The 24038-nt window shown below is 37.4% G+C and overlaps 1 protein-coding gene across 1 annotated transcript in view; it reads left to right on the top strand.

The window, feature by feature from the left end:
• Nucleotides 1-14874: 14874 nt before the first annotated feature.
• The window catches only part of Shprh (SNF2 histone linker PHD RING helicase), an 83005-nt gene continuing 73841 nt past the window's right edge, over nucleotides 14875-24038 (top strand). The window contains exons 1-2 of the mRNA XM_077801664.1: nucleotides 14875-15065; nucleotides 18204-18398. The gene's annotated coding sequence lies outside the window, so the exon portion shown is untranslated. The remainder of the gene's footprint in view (nucleotides 15066-18203; nucleotides 18399-24038) is intronic.

Below are 24038 nucleotides of genomic sequence, written 5' to 3' on the forward strand. Positions count from 1 at the left end.
AGACTAACCCACAAAATTACAATTATATTAGACAAAGGTGTTGAAACATGTATTGGAGAAAAGATAGCCTCTTCAACAAATGGTGCTGGGGAAACTGGAAATCCATATGCAACAAAATAAATCCCTATCTCTCACCATGCACAAAACTCAACTCAAAATGGATCAAGGACTTAGGAATAAAACCAGAGACCCTGTGTCTAATAGAAAAAAAAGTAAGCTCTAATCTCCATCATATGGGATTAGGCCCTGGCTTCCTTAATAAGACTCCTTTGGCACAAGAATTAAAATCAAGAATCAATAAATGGGATGGACTCAAACTAAAAAGTTTCTTCTCAGCAAAAGAAACAATCTGTGAGGTGAATAGAGAGCCTACATCTTTACCCCTCACACGTCAGATAGAGCACTAATCTCTAGGGTACATAGAGAACTCAAAAAGCTGAACACACACACACACACACACACACACACAAATAAATAAACCAATCAATAAATGGGCCAAGGACCTGAACAGACACTTCTTAAAAGATGATGTATAATTAATTAACAAATATATGAAAAAATGCTCATCATCAGTAGAATTAGAGAAATGCAAATCAAAATCACTCTAAGATTTCATCTCACTCTAGTCAGAATGGCAGCTATTAAGAATACAAACAACAATAAGTGTTGGCAAGGATGTGGGGGGAAAGGTACATGCATTGCTGGTGGGACTGCAAATTGGTGCAGCCAATGTGGAAAGCAGTATGGAGATTTCTTGGAAAATTGGGAATGGAACTACCATTTGACCCAGCTATGCATCTCCTCGGTCTATACCCAAAGGACTTAAAAACAGCATACTACAGGTACACAGCTACATCCATGTTTATAGCAGCATAATTCACAATAGCTTAACTGTGGAACCAACCAAGATGCCCTTCAATAGATGAGTGGATTTTTTTAAATGTGGCATATATACACAATGGAATATTACTCAGCAATAAAAGATAATAAAATCAAGGCATCTGCTGATTAATGGATGGAGTTAGAGAAGACAATGCTAAGTGAAGTTAGCCAATCCCAAAAAACAAATGCAGAATCTTTTATCTGATATATAGTGGGGTAGGGAGAGGAAGCATGGGAGAAATAGATGAACTCTAGTTAGGGCAGATGGGTGGGAAGGGAAGGGAGGGAGCATGGGGTTAGAAATGATGGTGGAATGTGATGGACATTATTATCCAAAGTACATGTATGAAGACATGAGTTAGTGTGAATATACTTTGTATACAACAAGAGATATGAAAAATTGTGCTCTATATGAGTAATAGGAATTATAATGCATTCCACTGTCATGTATTTAAAAAACAAAATCAATTAAAAAATGAAATAAAGGATGTGGAAATAGGAAAATTTGGTTGTTAGTGAGGGAAGACAGTGATAAAGTGGAGACAGAGGGCCTAGAGCAGAGTATGAACAAACCAGGAACTTTAAGATCAAAACATCTTGAACCCAGGTATAATTATAACCCCACCTCAGACAAGTCAAGGCTAATAATAAGCAGGTACAGAAGGAAATAATTATTATGAAAGTACAGTTATATGAGTATACATATTTTTTAATCTGTCTATGTAATGAGTACGTACATAGCCAGACCCACATACTCACCTACATGCATACAAAATAATAAAGGAAAAGAGTGAAAAGTAATACAATACAATGACATGATGTTTGAAAAAAAATTTAGTAGCTAACAATTTTAAAAAGGAATAAAAAATAGATTTAAAATATGAAGATGAAGAAAAGAACAGAAGAAAAAAATGAGGAGAAAATAAAGAATAAAAAATGAAAAATCTTGCTAAGAAATAAAGTGTTTATTTCTTTTGAGGTAGTCAAAATTGTTGGCATGGATGGATAGTATTTGGGGTTTGCTTTGTACCCTTGGGTTGAAGAATGGGGGTTATTAAGCCCAACACCATTGTACCCCTCTCTTAATTGCCAGCCTTGAGGCCTAGAAGCAAAGTTGGTTATAGTAGATCTTAGCTTCCAGTCTCCTGGGTAGCACCATTTGGGTGTAGACAAATTGTGTTTCTGTGGTGGGGGTGTTGAAGAGTTCTCAACTGAAGCTTCCAGTAATTGGGGTTAGCCTAGATGGAACTTTGAAACTCTGGGGTGAGGATGGGATTGAGAATTGACATACACTCCTATTAAAGGAGGCATGCTGGTCTCTGCAAGATGTCTGAAACTCTAGGGTAGGTAAAATCCACTTTCGGGGCAGAGGGGCAAAACCTCCACAGGTTTCACCCTCACCACTATGAACTTGGAATGCCAGGTATCTGCCCTGGGGCGCAGATGCTCCTGGGTGTCTGCGGTAGTGCCCTGCCACAGCGGGAGCTTTCTCCATTGAGATCCAGATCCTGCAATGGTTCAGGCTAACTTTTGTGCCTACTTTAGTGTGTCTGGTTCAGGCAACTTCTGGAAATTTTGGTCATCTGCAGGGGTTCCGTTCTCTGGTCTCCTGCTCTCGGCGAGGGAGCCCAGGAGAATGCAGACGGCAGGGGTGTGGGCGTGACTTCCCCAGCCGCGGGCACTCAGGGGACAGTGCGCAACGGTGGCCACAGTCCGTGGTTGGGCGAGGGAGTGCTGCCCCGGCAGCCGGGAGCACCACCGGGAGCCGGGCAGCTGTTTTACTTGCCCAGCATATTTTCTTTCCCTCCAGTAGGAGTTATTTGGGGATTTGCTTTCTTTGATTTACCTTCCCGACTTGGTGTCTATTAAATTCAGCCTTCCTCCCTAATCCCCAGGTTACCCAAGTCAGTTGTTCTTTATTTTTTCTTTTCTCGCTCCTGCAGCCAGGCGTCTCCTCCGTTGGTCGGTGCTGCCCCTCCCCTTCTCTGCCGCAGGCTGCCCGCAGCCTATCTGACAAATTGTTTCTTCCGCGCGAGTTTGAGACTTCTGTGACTGTCTAGAATTTTGTTTGTTTGTCCTACAGTTCAGTATTAATTTCCAGTGAGATTCCCCAGTTACCCACCTCACTGACAGGCCTTGTTCCTGCCTTTAAGTTGATGTGGCTGGAACCAGTACCCTTTCTCCAGGGGGCCATCTTCCACCTCTCCAATAGGGCTCCCCCGCTTGAGTGGGGGGCGGTACAGCGCATTGAACTCAGAGGCGCCCGACCTCTGAGCTACACCCCCAGCCCTATTTTGTATTTTTTTTAGAGAGAGGGTCTTACTGATTTGCTTAGCTCCTTGCTTTTGCCGAGGCTGGCTTTGAACTCGTGATCCTTCTGCCTCAGCCTCTGGAGCCTCTGGGATTTCTGGCATGGGCACAGCCTCTGGCCAATATGGCTTTTAGTGGTATTTAATTGCTAGCAAAACCCAGCAGCAAATGTATGCATTAATACGAATATTTATTAAACACCTACTGTCTGGAAGATAATTTGGTAGGTACTAAAGATCCGGAGATGCAATATGAATACCTAGCTCAATGATCCTCAATGGAGGTGATTTTTGTCCCTCAGAGGACATTTTTCAGTATCTGGGGACATTTATGATTGTCATGACTGGGGTTGGAGTTGTTACTGGCATTTAGTGGTGGAGACTTGGGATGCTCTAAATATCCTACAAAGGCACAGGACAGCTCCTCACATCAAGTTATTTGATGCTAAATGTCAATAATGCTGGGGTTAAGAAACCCTGATCATAAGACACAATTTCTTTTTTACTTCTCTCAGCTTCAGTTTCTTCCTCTGTAAATTGTGCAAAATAAGTTACACTTGTGTTATAACAGAATGTATAAGTAGTACATATTATCCTTAAAGCAAGTGTCTGTATTTCTATTATTCTTTTACCATTGTGATTCAGGAAGATAAATGGGTTGCCAAAGGACATGCTGCTGGGAAGTGCTGGATTGAAGATTTTTAACCTGTCTATAGTCTGATTCATTCAACCAGTAATTTAAGAAATATGTCCTTGGCTAGGAAATAGTCACTTTATATTATAAAATATATGAACACTGTGATAAAATTTCTCTTTGTGTTATTCCTCTTCACTATTAAATTTCTGTAACTTGGGTAAGAGTCTGATTATGTGCCCTTTTTTTAATTGTAAAAAGAAGGAAACCTCTAAGTGATGTTACTCCTAAAGAAACTGCTTTGACCTTTACTTCTTCCATATATATTGAACTATTACATTTACAGTAACTATACAGAAGATTCCCCAAATCTCTTTATGGTTTGGGGAAAATAGCAAGCCTTATCTTGCATGATTCATCCAAAACATTACACCACAGAAATACAACATAACTTTTTCTTTTTCTTTTTCTTTCTTTCTTTCTTTCTTTTTTTCTTACTTTCTTTTTTCTGCCATGCTATGCTGAGTGTTGAATCTAGGGCCTCATACACACCACACAAGTGCTCTACCACTGAGCCATACCCAGCTCTTTTTAAATTATTCTTTTTGTAGTGCTAGGGATCTATCCCAGGGCCTTGCACATGCTAGTTAAGCATTCTGCCCCTGAGCTACATCCACAACCCAACACAATTTATTAATTACCTTCCTTTTCCATTGTGTTTGAATACATTGTAAAATTTTTAATCTCTTATTTGTCTTTTTAGGAGTCAGTGAGAGACTCATTGAAAAATTCATAATTTAAAGAGTAACAAAGTTGATAATGATTTCTTTTTGGTTGTTATTTGACTGGACAGTTAGAAATTCTATAATAGCTCCATTTCCAAATGATCAAAGCTTTTAAAGAAAAATTAATCCAGATGCATTATGAACTATGATGTTTCTAGTAATTTCCATCTAGACTTCACATTTTATGCATTTATATCTGAATACATTAAATAACTTACATTGTGTTTTAGTGGTTATGTTATGTGAATAATGCATGACATTCGGGTTGTAGGTAGAGAGGATACTACTGTCCTCATTTTGTAGTAGGTAAAAATGGTTATTATGAGAACAGATGATTGGTGCAAGGACCTACACATAGTGAAAAGGCAGAGCCAGGATTTAAATAGATTTCTGCTTAAAATAGGGCTTTAAATGAAATAGCTAGGATAGTCAGACTTTGTGGTATCTAGTATCTATTCTTTTCCTGATTATCTAACTGTGAAAGTTTTGCCAGTGTAGAATTTATAAGTTCCATGAAGATTGAAGAAGCCAAACTAGGCCTCATGAATAACTTTCTTCCTTCATATTTCTTTTCATAATACTCCCTTGTCACCACCTCTCCAAATAAAAAGCACAAATCAAATACAGTTATAACCAATGGCCACACTTAGGAACCCTGAAATCCAATGAAAATTTAGCAAACTCAATCTGTAACTGCATTTAGCTTGAGAAATTATTTTAGATTTTCTGATATTAAGAAAACAGGTCTACTAGGTGCATGCCTGTCATCCCAGTGGCTTGGGAAACTGAGACAAGAGGATCACGAGTTCAAAGCCAGCCTCAGCAATAGAGAGATGCTAAGCAACTCAGTGAGACCCTGTCTCTAAATAAAATACAGAATAGGCTGGGGATGTGGCTCAATGGTTGAATACGAAAGAAAAAAAGAAAACTGTTCTCCTTCCCCAGTATTTACCATTTGTCATTTTCCATAGGCTTAAGTTGACAGTGACAATTTTTATCTGTTTCTAATTTTAAGGTTGAATTCAAAGGTCTTCAGTAAAATGAAAGATCCCTAAAAGTTTTTCAACTTAGTGAGGCCCTGAGCAACTTAGTGAGACCCTGTTTCAAAACAAAAAATAAAAAGGACTGGGGATGTGGCTAGAAGTTGACTTTTTTTTTTAACTGACATCTTCAGTTCTAACTTCCTTGAACTCATATGTTAAGAAACTTTGGGCATTTTAGTCAGTGTTGAAAATTACTTAAAATATAATTTACAATGTAACTTTTCAAATAAGAGTTTTTGTTTAGTATACCTAAGGTATGTTTTTTGAAACATAAATTTGCATCTTATTTTTGTAATAATTTTGATATTTTAAAAATATGAGTGGATTTCCAGGAATGGAACCACAATATATGTATGTATAACCTTATGGCTGCTGGAAATAAAGGTCTGAGTTATAAAAATGTGTTCATCAGTTTTCTATTACTGTGACAAAATATCTAAAATAATCAAATTAAAAGGAGGAAGGGTTTATTTTGATTCACAGTTTCAAAGGTTTTAATCTATGGTCACTTGGCCATGCTACTTTTGGCCTGCAGAGGCATAGTGCAGCATGGTGGGGCATGTAGTGAAGGAGGTTTGTTCACCTCATGTGGCCAAGAAGCAAAAAGAAAGAGACAGCACACCTTCAAGGGCACTTTTCCTATGGCCTAACTTCTCCCTATGGCCTAAATTCTCCCTATGGCCGCACCTCCCAAAGGTTCTACTTCCTAATAGCACCACACTAAAGAGCAAGTCTTTAACACATGAGTCTTTGAGGGACAGTCAAGATCCAAATTACAGCAATGATCTTGATTTCTAACCATCAAGATGTAAAAAAGAGACGACCTATTCAAGTGATTCCAAACATTTGTCTCTGAATTGTTTTCACTAGTTACCTGAGATGGTTGGAGATTTGGTTTATTTTATTTTTTCCATTATCAGGCAATAAATAGCAAGGAACGTGGGCAGAAGCACTAAGAAAGAGCTGCAGTGAAGGATGGGCCTCTGGCCGTGAGGAGACCTATCAGGTAGAGCAATACCCTGTGTGTAAGTAGTCCTGGAATTATGATGTTACCAATATATGTGGCTTCTCTGTGTCCTGTGCACTCAAAGAATGAGACTGTTTGGGGTCCATTAGGCTAAGGGTGGGAACCTTCTGGCAAATTTCAGAAAAATTCCAGCAGTCTAAACCTTGGATCACCATAATGCTACTGCACAGATGTGACTAGCTTTTACAGATACTTTACTTTCCATATTATATGTGAGAATAGACACTTACTGGACATATTTCCCAGATCCACCCCTGGTACACCCAGCTGTGTGGACTGGAGAATCTATTCCAGTAATTATACATTTTTGGAGTGTCATGGATGTTTTCATATAGGTGTACATTGTGCGATGTTTAAATTAAATTAAATCTCCTCAAACATTTATCCTTTATTTATGGTGAAAATGTGCAAGGTCTTTTTTTTAGCTTTCTGAAGTATATAATAAAATTATCATTATCTGTAGTCATCCTACTGTTTAGTAGTACACCAGACCTTCCTTCTCCTATCTAACTGCAAACTACCACCCACTAATCAACTTCTTCTCAATCCTCTATACCCTCTTACTCTCCCTGACATCTGGTAACTACCCTCCTACTCTACTTTTATGACATCAACTTTTTAAATTCCACATATAAATAAAATCATGTGATACTTGTCTTTCTATTCCTGGCTTATGTCACCTAACATAATGTCCTCCAACTCTATCTATGTTGCTGCAGATAACAGTTTCCTCCTTTTTATGGCTGAGCAGTATCCATTCTGTATATTTATTCCACTTTCTTTATCCATCATCAATTTATGGACTCTTAGGTTATGTGAGAGTGCAGATGCCTCTTTGATGTACTGATTTCATTGTTTTGGGATATCCATCTGGGAATGGGATTGGTGGATAAGATGGTCAGTCTGTTTTTAATTTTTTTTAAAAACCTCCATACTGTTTTCCATAATGGCTGTACTAATTTGCATTCCCACCAACAATATGCAAGGGTTCCTTTTCCTCCGCATGCTTACCACCTCTGCTTATCTTTTATGTCTTTGATAATAGTCATTCCTTTCTTTTCAAAGTTTACTCAAAAGATTTAGTTATTTCTAGAAAGTCCAACTAAAGAAGAAATAAAATGTTAATGCTGTCATTTAATAATTTGAAATGACACAATGTTTTTTATTAAGAAAGTTTTTTTCATATTTTTTCGGTGCATTATAGTTGTGCACAATGGTGGGATTTGTTGTCACACATGTGTATGCGCACACAATACAACAACTTCATTTGGCCAATATTCTCCCTTGTTTCTCCATTCCCTCCCCCTTCTCTTTCCCTCTCATCCCTTTCATCTATTTTACTGATCTCCCTTCTATTTTCATGAGACCCACTCCCCCCAACCTTTATTTTCCTTTTTCTTTTCTAGCTTCCACTCCACATATGAGAGAAAAACATTCAAACCTTGACCTTCTTAATTTGGCTTTCTAAAGTGGTAGCTCTTTGTGGTTACTTAAATTTTTCATGTTGAATGCTTTAGTTCCTTATATATTCTGGATATGAACCTCTTGTCAGATGTGCAATTTGCAAATATTTTCTCCCACTCTGTAGCTTGTCTCTTTACTTTGTTGATTGTTTACTATGCAGAAACTTCATAGTTTGATGTAATCCCATTCATCTGTTTGTGCTTTTGTTTCCTGTGCTTTCGAGGTCTTGTGCAAAAAAAAAAAAAAAAAAAAAAATCTTGCCCATTCCAGTCCTATAGCATTTCTTCTAATACTTTCATATTTATTTTTGAAAATTAACTCCCTGAACTGGGTACAGTGTCACCTGCTTGTAATCCCATAACTTGGGAGGCCTAGGTGGGAGGATTGCAAATTCAAGTTCATCTTAGCAGTTTAGCCAGACCCTATGTAATTTAGCAAGACCCTGTCTGAAAATAAAACAAGGCGGGGATGTACCTCAGTGGTAGAGCACACCTGGGTTCAATCTCTAGCACTAAAAATATAAAATTAACTCCCAAGAGCTCACATCCAAAATGGAGTTGTTATGGCATATAAATATAATTGATAATCACATACTACTATTGTGTAGGATTTAAGTTTATTTAAAGATCCAGTGAAGAGTTTGGAAATTTAACAGGGTTTCAAGGAAATGGAGCTCAAATCCAATTTTGCCCTCTACTGGATGTAAGTTTTGAAAAGGTTCTTCATGACCTAGCAAATGTCATTTTAGGCTAATACTATTATAGCTAAGCTTCTTTGAGGTTTTGGATTCATTCTGAAAGTATTATGTCACTATTTTTGTACATAAAATGAATGATAGTGACCCTTGGAATATCCAAACAATATTTTACATGTAGGTCTCAAAATTGCAAAATAAATATGACTCAGAATTATAAGCATCAAAAGATTGATCAACAGTATTCCTGTTCTTTAAGGCCTTGAGGCCATACTGACAAAGTAGTTGGAAAAAACATGCCCCATGAGAAAAAGTAATGGTTGGATATGGAAGATGAGAGGAACTGTGATGGAGGAGGGGCAGTGATACACCTCATGTTATCTTTCTTGCTAAGCACTGAATATAATCTCTCATATTTCCTTACACCTCAAACTTCTCATTGGTTTTACCTAATTTAAAGCATTGCTTTATTCACATCCAACACAAACACTTAAAAAAAAAACAATGAATTCCCTTCTGCATATGCTATAAATTCATTTCCAGTGTAACATTTTGTGTAGATTACAAACTTTGCTTCACAAACGATGAGAGGCAGAAAGAACACAGCTTGAGTTTTCAGTTTGCAGGTTGAGCTTGCAGCAGAGGAGGTAGAACAAAACTTCATACTTTGAAATAAATCTGATCTGCAAATCACCAAGAAAAAAGGGAAGTTGAAATTTAATAATTAAACCTAACAGGGGTTAGCATGAGGAAAAAGCTGTGTAGTTTCAAACATGAAGATTTTTGTTCAGTTCATGTACTTCCTGACTCTTAATAGATCCTGCTTATAATCCTGCAAAGCATGTCTAACCCCTGGTACCATTCTTTTTTATTTGTTTGATCTTGTACCACTCCTTTTACAGATAACCCCTGCTAGCACCAATTTTCTAAGACCATATTTCTTCATCACACTCTCTGTTAGCACTATACACATTTCAGCGGTGGACTCAGACATTGTTATTTTTTTCTTAATGATACCCGACCATTACTTTTTTTCCCTGGGGCATGTTTCTTACAACTACTTTTGTCAGTACAGCCTCAGAGCATTAAGGAATAGAAAAATCGTAATGAATCTTTTGATGCTATAACTCTGAGTAATATTTATTATGCAATTTTGAGACCCAGAAGTAAAAATAGTATGAATATTCAAAGGGTCACTATAAAACAATTTTAAGTATAAAAACAGTGATATAACATTTTTCAGAACAAATCTAGCATCTTAAGGAAACTTAGTTATAGTAGTATTGGACTAAAATTAAACATGCCAGGAAATAAAGAACCTTTCCAAAACTTCCATCCAGTAAAGGGCAGTGCCATGCACAGACTTTAGCATTGGTGTATTGTTCAGGTCTGTTCTTGGGGTCAAGGGCAAAATTAGATCTGAGATCCATTTCCTTGAAACAAGAATTACAATGTCCAAGTCCACTGCTAAAATGCATATAGTGCTAACAGAGAGGGTGATGAAGAAATATGGTCTTAGAAAGTTGGTGCTAGCAGGAGTTATCTGCTATTCTGAAAGGGGTTGTTTCAGGTCAAACAGATAAAAAAGAATAGGATTATGAGCAGGATCTATTATGGGGGCAGGAGGAATATGACTGAACACAAATTTTCATGTTCAAAGTAATGCAGCTTTCCCTCAGGCTAGCCCCTGATAGGTTTAATTATTACCTTTCAATATTGTTTTTTTCATGATGATTTGTAATTAATTCTAGAATAGTGACATTGAACCTAAGATTTTCATTTTGTCAGGGAAAGGGAAAGAAATCCCAGGACATGTTGAAGGTAAAGAAATGAAAAGGAAGGATTTATCTCTGTCAATTCTCAATCATACTTGGTGGCAACCTACTTCATTTCCAGAGAACAGACAAAGTGTTAGACCAGGACGCAAGAAAAGACCACTGACTCCAATTAAAATCAAATTAAAGCAAGCTTATTATTTCGACCGGCCAGGCTGCCTCTCCCACCCAAAACCACAGGAACAAGAAAGCAGCCACAGCTTTCCTGCAGCCCAGCTTTATAGCCCAGAAAGTTACACAAAGGGGGGTTACAGATAATAGAACTCTGACGAGCATAACACTAATGGTAGTTTACATTTTTGCTGACCCCGACATCAGAATTTATGAAGGTCATTAGAACCTCAGAGAGGGTCGTTATCTGGCCAGGGAAGGCCAAGATTTGTGAGGCATCACTAAGGTTTCAGAGAGGGCTGCTCTCTGGTCAGAGAGCCAGGCATGGGTGAGTTCAAGGCACATGCAGGCATTCCAAGCAGGTTCAGAATTTGCAGTAATTTGTAGTGTAAGGGTCCGGCGGAGTGTTGGAGGAAGAGACCACACAAGAGACTGACTTCATGCAATTGGCATAGGGGATTTATTAATTCAGCATGCTGAGGTTCCAGGCTCACTCAGGAAGATAGAGCAGCCCAGAGCCCAGAGCAGAGGTCAAGCAGAGATTAAGTACACTTTTTGGAGAGGGCGGGGGGCTTTGCATACATCAGAACAAATCATCATGAGGCGCGGGAAAATTGAACAACAACTCTGAGACATGATTAGTACATTCATTGGTGGGAACAGTCTGGGCAGGGGTGATTGGTCACTTCTAAGCGGGGTACACATTTAAACTGATTGGTTTTGAGGCCTGGATGCCTACGTGCCGAGCTACTTGGAGCCCTTAGCTATTAAACAACCAGGGGACCAGGAGAAATATTTACTGGGCAGTTCAGGTATTGTCCTAACAGCTACAGGGATTACAGGTTCCCGGGGGTAGCAGAGGAATTTTAACAATACCTAGTCTTTTACTTTTTAGCCCAGGCCTTGCAATTTAGAAACTTTACAATGCCCAGTCTTTTACACTTTAACTCAGGCTTTTTCAGCTTAGAATCAGCTTTACAATAGTAAAGCCGAAATTATCTTTTCATGGCTTTGTGGCGAGATGGCTCCCAATTTTAAGAAAAGATCAGGTTGGGTCTATCAAAAGGAAGGAAATATGGAATAAATTTCTTGAGTCATTTTATGAATGACCTTTTTGTTGAGAAGAAAATAGATATTCGTTGTTATGCATAGCTCTACATCATAGTATAATCACATGCCTCTTACCTTCAATTTGCCCATAATTACCTAGTAAGTCTGATGATGAAATCGTTTATTATTTGAGAGATAATATGATTCAAAAATAAGAGGTGACATCCTTTACAGAGAAGTCAAGAGGTGTTCTAGATCCACTTGTTCTCTTAGCGCTAAACTATGTCAATTACCAAATTTCTCTGTGTGTCAGATCACTTTTTTGTAAAATTAAAATGAAAAAAAAATCTTCAATTGTTAGGAATCAAGTGGAAAAATCAACATGAAAGGGCTTTGCAAAATATAAAGTTCTACATTGATAAGTCATCATTTAATCCTGTTTCTGTCCCCAAAGGAAGTTAAATTTGCATTACACTAATTTATCTACTTCCTCTCAACCAGCCCTCCAAGAGAACAACTTTTGTCATTCATTTGTAAAATAGATGTCCTAAATTAGGGGTGTGGCAGACTAAAACTACTGTCAAAAAGAAGTGGATCTGTAATCACTTTGGTTAATGAGATCACATAAGGAAACAAGTGGTCTAACTGCCCTTATATTGTAGTCATTCCTCATTTTATTGAACTTCACTTATTGCACTTCACAGATACTGTGCTTTTTGAAAATGTTTTTATTAGGGAATTTTAGTTATACATAATGTTGGGGTTCATTTTAACATAATTATACAAGCATGAAATTTAATTTGCTCCAATTCAATCCCCAGGACTTTTCCTTTTCCTCCCTTCTCCTACCCCTTGTTCTCTTTCCTTTATTCTATCAGTCTTTTTTCAATTTATTAAGTTTTTTCAATTAGTCAGATTAACATTATAGATATGTTACAATGAATTTCACCTGTGTGTGTGTATCATGCACTGTTTTTTTAAACAAAGGATTTGTCTTGTTAGTGACTAATATAGCCAGTGACTTTAAGTTGAAGCTGAAAGCATATTTGTTCCTCCAAATACTCTAGGGCTTATGTGAATATTGAACCTATTCTACTTTTTCTCTATAAATGGATCAACAATGTCTAGATGATAGAAGATCTGTTAACAACATGGTTTGTTCACTATTGAGATTTACTGCTCTCAAAAAAAGATTCCTTTCAAAATATTTCTGCTCTTTAACAATACAACTGGTCACCCAAGAGCTCTGACAAAAGATGAACAATGAGGGCTGGGATTGTGGCACAGCAGCAGAGAGCTTTCCTGGCACAGTGGGGGGGGGGGCAGTGGGGGGTGGAATAGAGGACGGGAGCCTGGTTCAATCCTCAGCACCACATAAAAATAAAGGCATTGTGTTGTGTCCATCTACACCTAAAAAATAAATATTTTTAAAAATGAACAATGAGATTAATGTCTTCATGCCTGCTAACACAAGATCCATTCTTCAGCCCAGGGAACAAGGAGTCATTTTGACTTTCTGCATTTATGATTCATGGGGTCCGGTGTTAAAAAAAAGTCAACATCAACAAGTTTGAAAGAAGTTGATTCCAACTCTGATGAATGACTTTGAGGAGTTCAAGACTTCTGTGGAGGAAGTATCTGCATATGTGCTGGAAATAGCAAGGGGATTAGAATTACAAGCAATGCCTAAGATGTGACTACTCCTACAATCTCATGATAAAACATCTGTGCATAAGTAATTGTTTCTTATGGATAAATGAAGAAAATGGCTTCTTTAGATGAATTTACTCTGGAGAAGATGCTGTGAACATTGTTGAAATTACAATAACAAAAGATTCAGAATATTACTTAAAGTTAATTGATTAAGCCACTGCAGGGTTTGGGAGGATTGACTACAATTTTGAAAAAAAGTTCTGTGGATAAAATGCTACAGCATTGCATACTGCAGAGAAATCTTTCATGAAAGAGTCAAATGATGCAGCAACTTTATTGTTGCCTTATTTTAAGAAATTGCTGTAGCCACTCCAACCTTCAGCAACCACCTCTCTGATCAGTTAGAGCAGCTTCAACATGGAGGTACGCCCTCCACCAGGAAAAGGATTATGCTGCACTGAAGGCTCAGATGATCATTAGCAATTTTAACAGTAAAATATTTTTAAATTAAGGTGTTTATGTTTTTTTTTAGACAATGTTATTTTGCACTACAAAGACTATAGTGTAAATATAATTTTTGTATGCACCAAAACAACAACAACAAAAACTTATGAGACTCTCTTAATTGCAATATTCACTTTATTGCTGTCTGGAACGGAACCTTCAGTAGATATGCAGTATGCTTTTACAGGATTTGAATTGTATGAACACCTAGAGGTTCACTATTACCATCTTCTATGTCCAATCAGTTGATTCTAATTTCTGTAATGTCACTAGATTGATAGCATCTAATAGGTGCAAGAACTCAGTGTTGTCAAGAGTGAACAGATGTCTTACACCTGGGGGTTACCAGAGATACAAGGAAGAAAAATGAACTATTTTTATGTGGAATGAGCTCTGGTGATTCTAATATTGAAAACCATTCCATAGAGAAAATTTTCAAAGGATATACAGGGTGCTTACCAAAGACAAGATTAAAAATTCCATTGAAAATTTGAAAGGAAGAATTTGTTTAATTGAATGGTAGTATACTGAATTCACCTTTATAGTTAAAATCACATCTCTACACAATTTATAACTGGATCTCTAGTTTAACATATTGCCCATGATTACCATATTTATCTGTATTAATTAAGGTAAACGAATTACACCTATCCCCGGTTTGCCCCGTCCACATCTGCTAATAAGCCCCGCCTTCTGCTTCGGGATTCCAGCCAATCCTGTATTTCATAACATCCTTGAGCAGAGCTATCGCGAGACTCTCGCGGTAGCCTTAGATGGGCTTTAACTGAGTGGACTTGCGCAGAATTGACGCATGAAGCCAGAGCGGGACACAGGGGGCGGGGCGCTCCGACGTGCGCGTTCACTTTGACCCCACGCTCCAGCGCGCACCCGGCAGCCGGGCGCTGTGGTTTCTGGGCCCCCCTGTGAAAGCCGACGCTACCCAGCATACCGCGCGCGTGCCCACCTTAGGCGGATGTTCAGTGGGCGGCGAATGCCTGCTGGGGGTCTGCAAGGGCATTTGAGGGACCCGGGTCTAGTGCAGAGAGACTCGAGAGGCTTGGATAACCAGCCGAGGTAGGTGCTTGGGTGATAGAGGGTCAGGGGTCAGAGGTTGCGGAGGGAAGACGTCTCTGGCCTCCCAGGGCCACGGAGAGAGGACTTGGGTGTCCCGGACCTCGGGAAGCGCCAAGGGCTGAAGGGGAACGGCAGCGCGAGCCTCCCGGACCCCATCCTCTTCCCGGACTTGCGGGCCTCCGGACCGCAGCAGCTTTCTCGGGGGCTGGCGCGGGGCGTGGGAAAGGTGGCCATTCTTCTCACCGTGGATTGGGGCCTGCGGTGTGCGGTGTGGGGTCGAGACCACGCTTCACTGCCAGAGGGGCGGTAGTCGCGGTCGGCGGCCTCGGGGTGGCTTTTTGCCCAGCTTGCTAGGAATGGTCGGCTGCTTCCAGCGCCGCTCCAACTCCTGTAACCTCTTTTGCTTCTTTTGGGAGGATAACTGGGTATCTTCGGATACTTACCTATGCCCCCTGGAGGCTGGCACTGGGCAGCCTCCCGGCTTCTTGGTGTGCGGGATTGTGTAGAGTTAAAGGGGAGGCAGGGACTTCCAAGTTCGTCTGACTGAAAGCTCTGTTACCTTCTGGAGTTAGATTAATTACATTGCATTGAAAATCGCTCTTGTACATTGTGCATTTGTGTTAGCTAGGTTCATGAAGGAAGGTGTGATTGTATCTGATGATTGACGATCCCTGTCAGATATACATTATTATTAAATCGTGGCAAGTAAACCTGAGCTCTTTTCTCAAGCAGCTCGGCATTTGCATGAGGTAGGAACCCTAGATGTTTGATGTTTTCCTACTTGTACTTAAATTAACTTGAGACTGTCACTGAACAAAATAACATAATTTTGAAGTTGTTACTGCTATTTTTAGTTTTTCCAGTGGGCGATAGCAGGAATGATGACACTCCCTTGAGTAGAAGTGATCCATAATATCTGTACTGTCAAATTGTGGTAATACTGGATTATTAAGAGATTTCAAGTCCTTTGTAACAACTGGACTTTGTTTGCCTAAACCAACACCTTGGGCAGTGAAATGGCAAATGTATATTTCTAGTTGTCCTTGATAGCCTGAGTCATGGTCTGTTATGGATTTGTTGTAATTCAGGATTTGTTTATCATTGAATGAAGGAATAAATCATTTGGAGGGGAATTTTTTAAATTTAATACTCATTTGTTATGTTCTCTTAATAACAGTTTATTTACTTTTTTAGCAGTCCCTCTTATTTTTGTTAAAAGATACAATTTGTTCAGTTTTTTTTTAATTTTTCCTGTCTCATTCTGGGACAGAGATAGCAAAGAATAGTTTTTCTATTCTCTGAAGTCTGATAGAATGTGAATTAAAGAGACTTCTCAAAAAAGAAATGTGAATAAAGTACTGTAGATCCTTATAATGAAGGAAGATAGGAAGTTAGAGATCTTTGTTTCACCTTGTTTTTGTATATCATTTTTATCCTGGCACTGACCTGGCTTTGGAGGTAAAATACTGAATAAGATACTATTCTTAGTCAACTTTCAAGAAATTCATAGTGAACCCTGGAGCAATTAGAATGAAGCATGAGAGATCCTTAAGTCAATTTCCTCAGTCATACATGGCAGGAAGGCTTTCTGGAGAATATAGGACAGCCACTGGGAGGAAAGTGTGAGAGGGTGTTTACATCAAAAGGCTTTTTGCATTTAAATGCAGGACAGTAAAAGTGTGACCCATACAGAAAACTTCACATAATTACATTTTACCCAAATACTAATATTTATGGAGGGTGAAGAAGTAGAACAATCAAAGGTCTGATTCAAAAGGTATGAAGACACATGGAAAAGGAAATGGGATTGGGTTACAGATGTATAGAATTTCACCAGTACTTATTAGCTGATGATTATCTTTGACCAAAAAAAAATCTTTGGTTTAAGACATTATCTCTGGATAGAGATTCCTTAGGGAAAGAGTCAACCAGATATATATTTTTAAATCATGAATTTTGTTCCATTGAGAACTGAACAAAGGGAGAACATGCAAAAATGCCTAGTATTTACTTTTCTCCAATTTAATTATTATCGTTGATAAATAACTGAGACTCTAATGTTAGGGAAATCAGGTTGAAGTCAAACCTGTAAAGGAATGTACAAATTATATTGGCATACATGATTTCAAAGACACTGAATGGGTCTTACCAGAGAATGAATTAGTAGTTGAAGGAATGTGTTCTTGGTATACAAGTTTATTTTAAGAAATGTGGGCACAAAAAAGACAAAAATTTTAAAAATGACACATTGCTTCTATTCATATTCCATTGGCTGGAACTAGTTATGGTACCTTACTAAGCTGGGCAGCCATATCCCAACTAGTCTATACTTTGGAAGGAAAGAAATGGATTTCAACAGGCAACTAGTTATACCAAATAAGGTTTCTCCATTTTGGCAACTCAGTGGAATAGGAAGCCTAAAACAGTAATGAGGATAGTGCCTGTGTCTTATCCCCAGACATTCTGATTTAATTGATTGGGTTACAACCTAGGATTTTTTTTAAGAGTTCTAAATGTGCGGCTAAATTTAAGAAGCACTGATTTATGGTCCCCATCCAAATTCAGTTGTAGTAAAGTGTAGTTTAGAAGACTCTGAGGATGATAATGATAACATCTACCACATTGTGAATACGTGCTAAACTTCTGTTACTGTTCTGTTGTACTTCATTTATTTATAACTACAATCTTGCTGTCATCCCCATTTTAGAAATGAGAAACTGTCATAGAAAGGTTAGTTTACTATTTCAGTGACACATAGTTGGTAAATACCAAAGCTGGAATTAGAATCTAAGATTTCAAAACTCACATTTTTTTCTGTGAGCTATATTACTTTGCAGATGTCATTGTTTTTTGGACCTTCATAGTTTGGTTTCATAGTGTGTGATATGTTCTGTGAATGTTGGTTACATAACTGTATACCACCCATTTATCAAAACTCTTCAAATTGTACTCTTAAAATTTTATATGAAAATCATACCTAAAGTTGATTAACTTTATTAAGTGTGTGCGATACATTTTTGGTCCAGTTTCCTTCAACCCATATCCATGCTCTTTGCCGTATACAATTCCACCCAGTAAAGAAGTGCAATAGATTTCCCTACATCTTAATTTTGTATCCATCAATGTGATTTGTTTTAGGTCATGGAACCTTAGTGATTTTGATGTATGAAGCACTTTGAAAAGTACTTGTGTGACTGGATTTGTGTTCTTACACCTCAACCATTGCCATATAATTGTTCCTGAGGTACTTCTTCTATCTCAGGAGGAGAATAAAAACTACGTAAGCAGAGCCAGACTCCTCCTAGAAACCTATCTTACATCAGCCACCCTCAGGTAACCTATTGATCTGTGAGAAAAAATGATTTGCTGTTTCAAGGCATTGAACTTTGGGGTGTTGTGTTATATTGCATGTGTGTGGTGGCAGTAATTAACTGATAAGCTGGTATAACCAAACTTACTAGGGTTCTAGTTGAGTGACTCAGTTTCACATTTCAGCATGTGTTCTGAGGAGAATGTGACAACAATTAATGCTTAGGAAATTAGGGGCTTTCTATGTATTATTTCTCCAAGATAAAAGAAGATGGTAAAAAAGTCATTAACTATTGTCAGAGACTGATTATAATCCATCACTTGTGCATTCATAAACTAAGCATTGTCTAATGTGAATGACATTTTCATGATTGACTTAGATTAGCACTGTTTGATAAACTTTTTGCTATTTGAATGTTTTATGCCAGTAGTTACATTACATATGGCTACCAGGTACTTGAAGTGCGACTGGTGAGACTGAGGAGCTGAGTTTTTAATAATACTTTTATTTATTTTAAGTTGAATTCTACACATAGCTTGTGTTACTTAGCTGGGCTTGGTTTAGCCAATAGTAGACAAAAACTACTTCCTTGGAGCTGCTGTGGATACCATCCTTCTTTGAGTTACAGAGCCACTATGTTCCTAAATAAATGTTCTGTCAGCAAGGAAGTGGGGATAAATCAGGTAGATAATTACTTCTGATTCTTTTATGGTTATTGGTCTATTCAGATTTTCTGTTTCTTGGGCCGATTTGTTCATTGTAGATTGTTAGGAAATTATCTGTTTTATCTAGATTTTTTAAGTTTATTAGGAAAAAGCTGCTCTTAATATTCTCTGATAATTTTTAATTCCTGCATCTTTTTTTTTGCTTTTTAAATCAACTTTATTAAGATATAATTTACATATTATAAAATTTTATTTTAAGACTATAATTTGATGAGTTTTGATAAATATATATGCTATTTATATAACCACCATTCATAAAACATTTCTGTTATCCCAAATCTTTCCCTCCTGCTCCTTTGCTATCAGTTACCTCTTTCCAATTTCTGGCTCCTGGTAATCACTAATCTGCTTTATATCACTACATTTTAACATTTCTTGACTTTCATATAAGTGGAATCATACAGTATGTAGTCTTTGACAACTAGCTTCCTTTACCTTCTTTAATGCTTTGAAATTTTGCCCATACTGTTGTATACATCATAGTTTGTTTTATCCTTTAAGGCTACTGAAGATTGAACCTAGAGTCTTATATGTGCTAGATAAGGGCTCTACCGCTAGCCTTATCCCATCACAATTTGTTTATTTTTATCATAGAATAGCATTCCATTGAATGAATATGCCACAGTTTGTTATCTTCTTCAGCAGTTGATGGATATTTGGATCATTTCCAATTTTTTAGCTCATTTAACATTATTAGATTCTGACAAACTTTTCCAAAGTGACCATGTTATATTAAAATATTTGAGAGTTCAATTTCTCATATCTTCAGTCTTTTAAATTTGAACATTCTAGTATATAGTGGCATCTCATTGTGATTTTGTATTGATTTTATATTGTTGCAATGACTTAAGATGGTGAAAACAGTTTCATGTGCTTATTTGCTACTTTTAGATCATCTTTGGTGAAGTGTCTGTTCAAAATTTTTGCCCACTTTTTAAAGATAAAATGGTATTACTCCAATTTGTTTTATTGTTTATTTGCAGGAGTTCTTATATATTCTGTAAATAAATCCTTCATCAGATATTGTTTTGCTAATATCATCTCCCATCTGTGGCTTGTCTTATTTCCATAACAGTAACTTACGAAAAGCCAAAGTATTTAATTGTAATGAAGCTTAATTTATCATTTTTAATAGTCTCAGATTCTTTTTGTGTGTGTGTCCTTTTTAAAATATTGTGTCTTTTTTATTATTATTATTTTTACCTGACTCAATGTTACTTGATTTTCTACTAGGAGTTTTCTAGTTTTAGCTATTTATTCTAGTTTATCATCTATTTTGACTTAACTGTTACATATATTATGTAGTAAGCCTCTAGGTTCACTTTTTTTTTTTTTCATATGGATACTCATTTATTGAAAGGGATATACCTTCCCTTTTGATTGCCTTTGAACTTCTCTCAAAAATCAATTGACCATACATATGTGGGTCAGTTACTAAACATTTTGTCTTTATTCATGGGTATTATGTCTGTCTTTACACTATTACCACAAGACTTATTGTTGATATAAGTCTTGAAATAAGTGTAATTCATTCAACTTTATTCTTCTGTTCCAAAATTTTTGGTTCTTCTAGATGCTGGGCATTTCAGTATAATTTATAGAACCAGTTTGTCAGTTTTTTTCAAAGAAACTATTGGCATTCTGAATGGTATTACTCCAATTCAATAGATTAATATTAAGGAATTGATATGTTGATATTTTGAGCCTTTCAGTCCATGAACATAATATGTCATATGATAATTATATTACTGTACTCTTTTATCTATTTTTACGTTTGCTGGAAAGTTTTTAGAATAATTTTTTAGATTAAAAAGTCAGTTATATCTTAAGTTTGGAAACAAAAATTATAGTTACAGATACTTTTTATTTCTGCTTTTTGTTTTATTACGTAGACCTACATTTCTGTCTAATATCATGTTTCTTCTGACTGAAAACAACTTCTGACATTTCTTATAGTATAGGTCTGTAGGTAATCAATTCTTTTGGTTTTTGTCTTTTTTATCTTCATTTTTGAAATATATTTTGCTGGGTTTAGGATTCTAGGCTAGGAGAAATATCAAAAGCAGAGATAAGACTAATCTGGAGAGATGATGCTTTTCAGCAATTTAATTATGGTATACCCTGCTGCTATTGTAGTTTGTGCTTGTTGTTTTTAAGGTTCTTGTAATTTGCCCTTACTGGTTTTCATTAAGCCTTTTGATTTTCTGGGTTGATTGTGTTCTTATCAGATTTTGAAAATTTTCTTGCATGGTTTTTTTCAACTGTTTTTCTTACCTTCACTCCCTTTCCTGTTAGATTCCAATTGCATCAGTGTTAGACAGTTTTAACATTTTCTAGTAGGTCCAGGTGCTCTGTTTGTTGTTTTTAGTGTTTGTTTATGCCTTTAATTCATTTTCACTACTTGCTGCTGTTACTGTGTTTGAATCCACTCTGCTTTTTCCCCCATGTCTTTCTGCTATTGGCCTCTTTTCATTTCAGATGTAATTTTTCCATCTACATATCTTCCATTTCTCCTCATTATTGTCGTGTTTTCTTCTACTTTCTTGAACATATTCAGAATATTTAGATTAACTGAATGTTTATATCTGGTAATTGTATCATCTGTGTAATTTCTAGATCTTTTTTTCTTTCTTGTCATGGTTCTTAACTGTTTGTTTTGTTTTGTTTTATGCCTGGTGATTTTTTTTTTGACATTTTGTTCAATTTTATGTTTTGTTTTTAAAGTTTGTTAGACTAGATTCAGAATGAACTCATTTTTGTTTTGTTTTGTTTCTGGCTGTTAGTCTAAAGCTAACTTGGGACCACTTATAAGGCAATTCTTCTGAAAATTCTACATGTTACCTCCTGTATGAAAAGGGTATTTCTGTAAACTATCCCCGGTTATGTAGGGATTGTTCCACGTGTTTCTTTTTTTCTCTAAATACTTTTCAGTTGTAGGTAGACACATACCTTTATTTTATTTATTTATTTTTTATGTGGTCCTGAGGATTGAACTGAGCCACAACCCCAGCCCCTGTTCCACCTATTTCTAGTGGTCCTTTCTCCATCTTTGACTGTTTCCCTCATCCACAAATATAAATCATTAAATCATTATCATACATACTCAAGTGGTTCCTCTGTGTATCTTTAGAGCCCTCTGTGTGTGCACCTTCTATTTGATATTTTGTTGATGGGTTTCTGTTCTGGCGACTAAAAGGCTCAGGGGTTACTCCAGTTGAACTGGGCTGACTGGGCTGCGCAAAATAACCACACAAGAGACACAAATACCTTTTTCTTTGGAGTTGCTGTGACGGCTCCTCTGACTTTAAGGGTCCGCAGAAAGAGAGACAGCGAGAGCACACACTAACCCCTTTTATTGAGGAAAGCTATTCAAATGAGGCAAGGGGTCAGGTTTCAGGGGACTGAGTCTATCTTCATGATGTCCACTGTCAGCAGGTTGACTGACATTTGGGTAGGCCACATCCAAGGGCACAGTAAGAGAAGGGGACACACATACAAGGCACTTCCATGGAAGATTCTATCCTAAACTGGGCAAGGGGTTATATTACAAAGGAACAGGTGAGCATAGCTTCACCCATGGGGCTGTAGCAAGACACACCCATTCACGAGACACCAACCCTCCCACCCAAGAAGAGTGGGGAAAGCTCTGCCACATTTCTGTGACTGAGTGCCTCAGCACCTAACCGGGGAGTGTGACTCAGTCATGTGCAAGGTTGGTCTTCCTCATTTTGTCTTACAAATTCTAAAATGTTTCCTTAATTCAGAAGAGACCACTGAACTCTGATTTCCTCCTATTGTTTCTGGAAACTGTCTCCTTGTAATAATCGGGGAGAAGGGCCATCAAGAATCCTACTTCGCCTGGGATAGAGGGGTTTCCTGGGATTGACTGCTTTCAGAGATTGAATGGCAAAATTTCCAGGTAAACCAGGAAGAGTCAGTTAGGCGCTATGAGATAATTTACTTGTTTCAGGGATCATTTTGACATTTGTTCTGTAATTATATTCATTCTGCTATTACTGAATCATTGACCTCCTCTCTTTCCCTTATTTTTCTCCTTCTCTCGAATTTTAGCAATTTAATTTGCTTTTCCAAACATTTTTAACACCTTTTTAATAACCATATCTTTTTGGTGTTATTACTTACTGCTTCTGTTTCATGAAAACAGTATGTTTTCTCCCTAAGAATGTGATGTTATTGACCATCTAGATTGTAAAGTGACTCACATTGTCCCATCTATTTCTTAGGTGAAAATTTGTCTTTTTTGTTTTTGTTTTTTTTCTCCTGTTGGTAGTCTCTAAATGTTTGATTGATCCTTGTGAGCTTGTCTTTGCACTTCAAATTCCCTCCTTTACCTTTCATTGCTTCTGCAGCTTGCTTTAGGGGAGAATCCAACATAGCTGCTTCAACTTGTTTTCTACTGTGTTCAATGAGAGTGAGGACTGATGAAACCCATCCATAGGTAGAGTCCATTGCCATCGACCTTTTTTTCCTATAATCAGTAACAAAAGGACATCTCTTCAGTTTAGGCAATACTCTCACTGGAAAATAGATGTCCCCATTACAGCTGCATTACTTTAACAAGAGAGAAGGTTGATATTCCATGATTGTCTGTGTCTGTGACCCTGTATTCACTTGGGTTCCACTAATAGGTCCACCACCTGGGCCTGGGAACCCTCTGGATGATGCTCCCTAATACATTCCTGCTGTCACTAAGTTTTTCAGTCTTATTCCTTCTGTATTATTTTTTAGAAACTTCTCAAAGTTTCTGGTCAGCTAAGATTTTCCTAGTCACTTTGTTTTGTCTTATTTTAAACAGGGCAATGTGTTCTTGAATTGTTTCTTTAAAATACATTTTTCATTCTTTCCAGGATTTGGAGCACATAGTTAGGGATGGGAGTTAGTAGGAGTAGAGGACGATAGGCTGCTTTGTGTGCTCAG

Source organism: Urocitellus parryii, chromosome 8 (genome assembly GCF_045843805.1).
Source record: "Urocitellus parryii isolate mUroPar1 chromosome 8, mUroPar1.hap1, whole genome shotgun sequence".
Classification (NCBI taxonomy): Eukaryota; Metazoa; Chordata; class Mammalia; order Rodentia; family Sciuridae; genus Urocitellus; species Urocitellus parryii.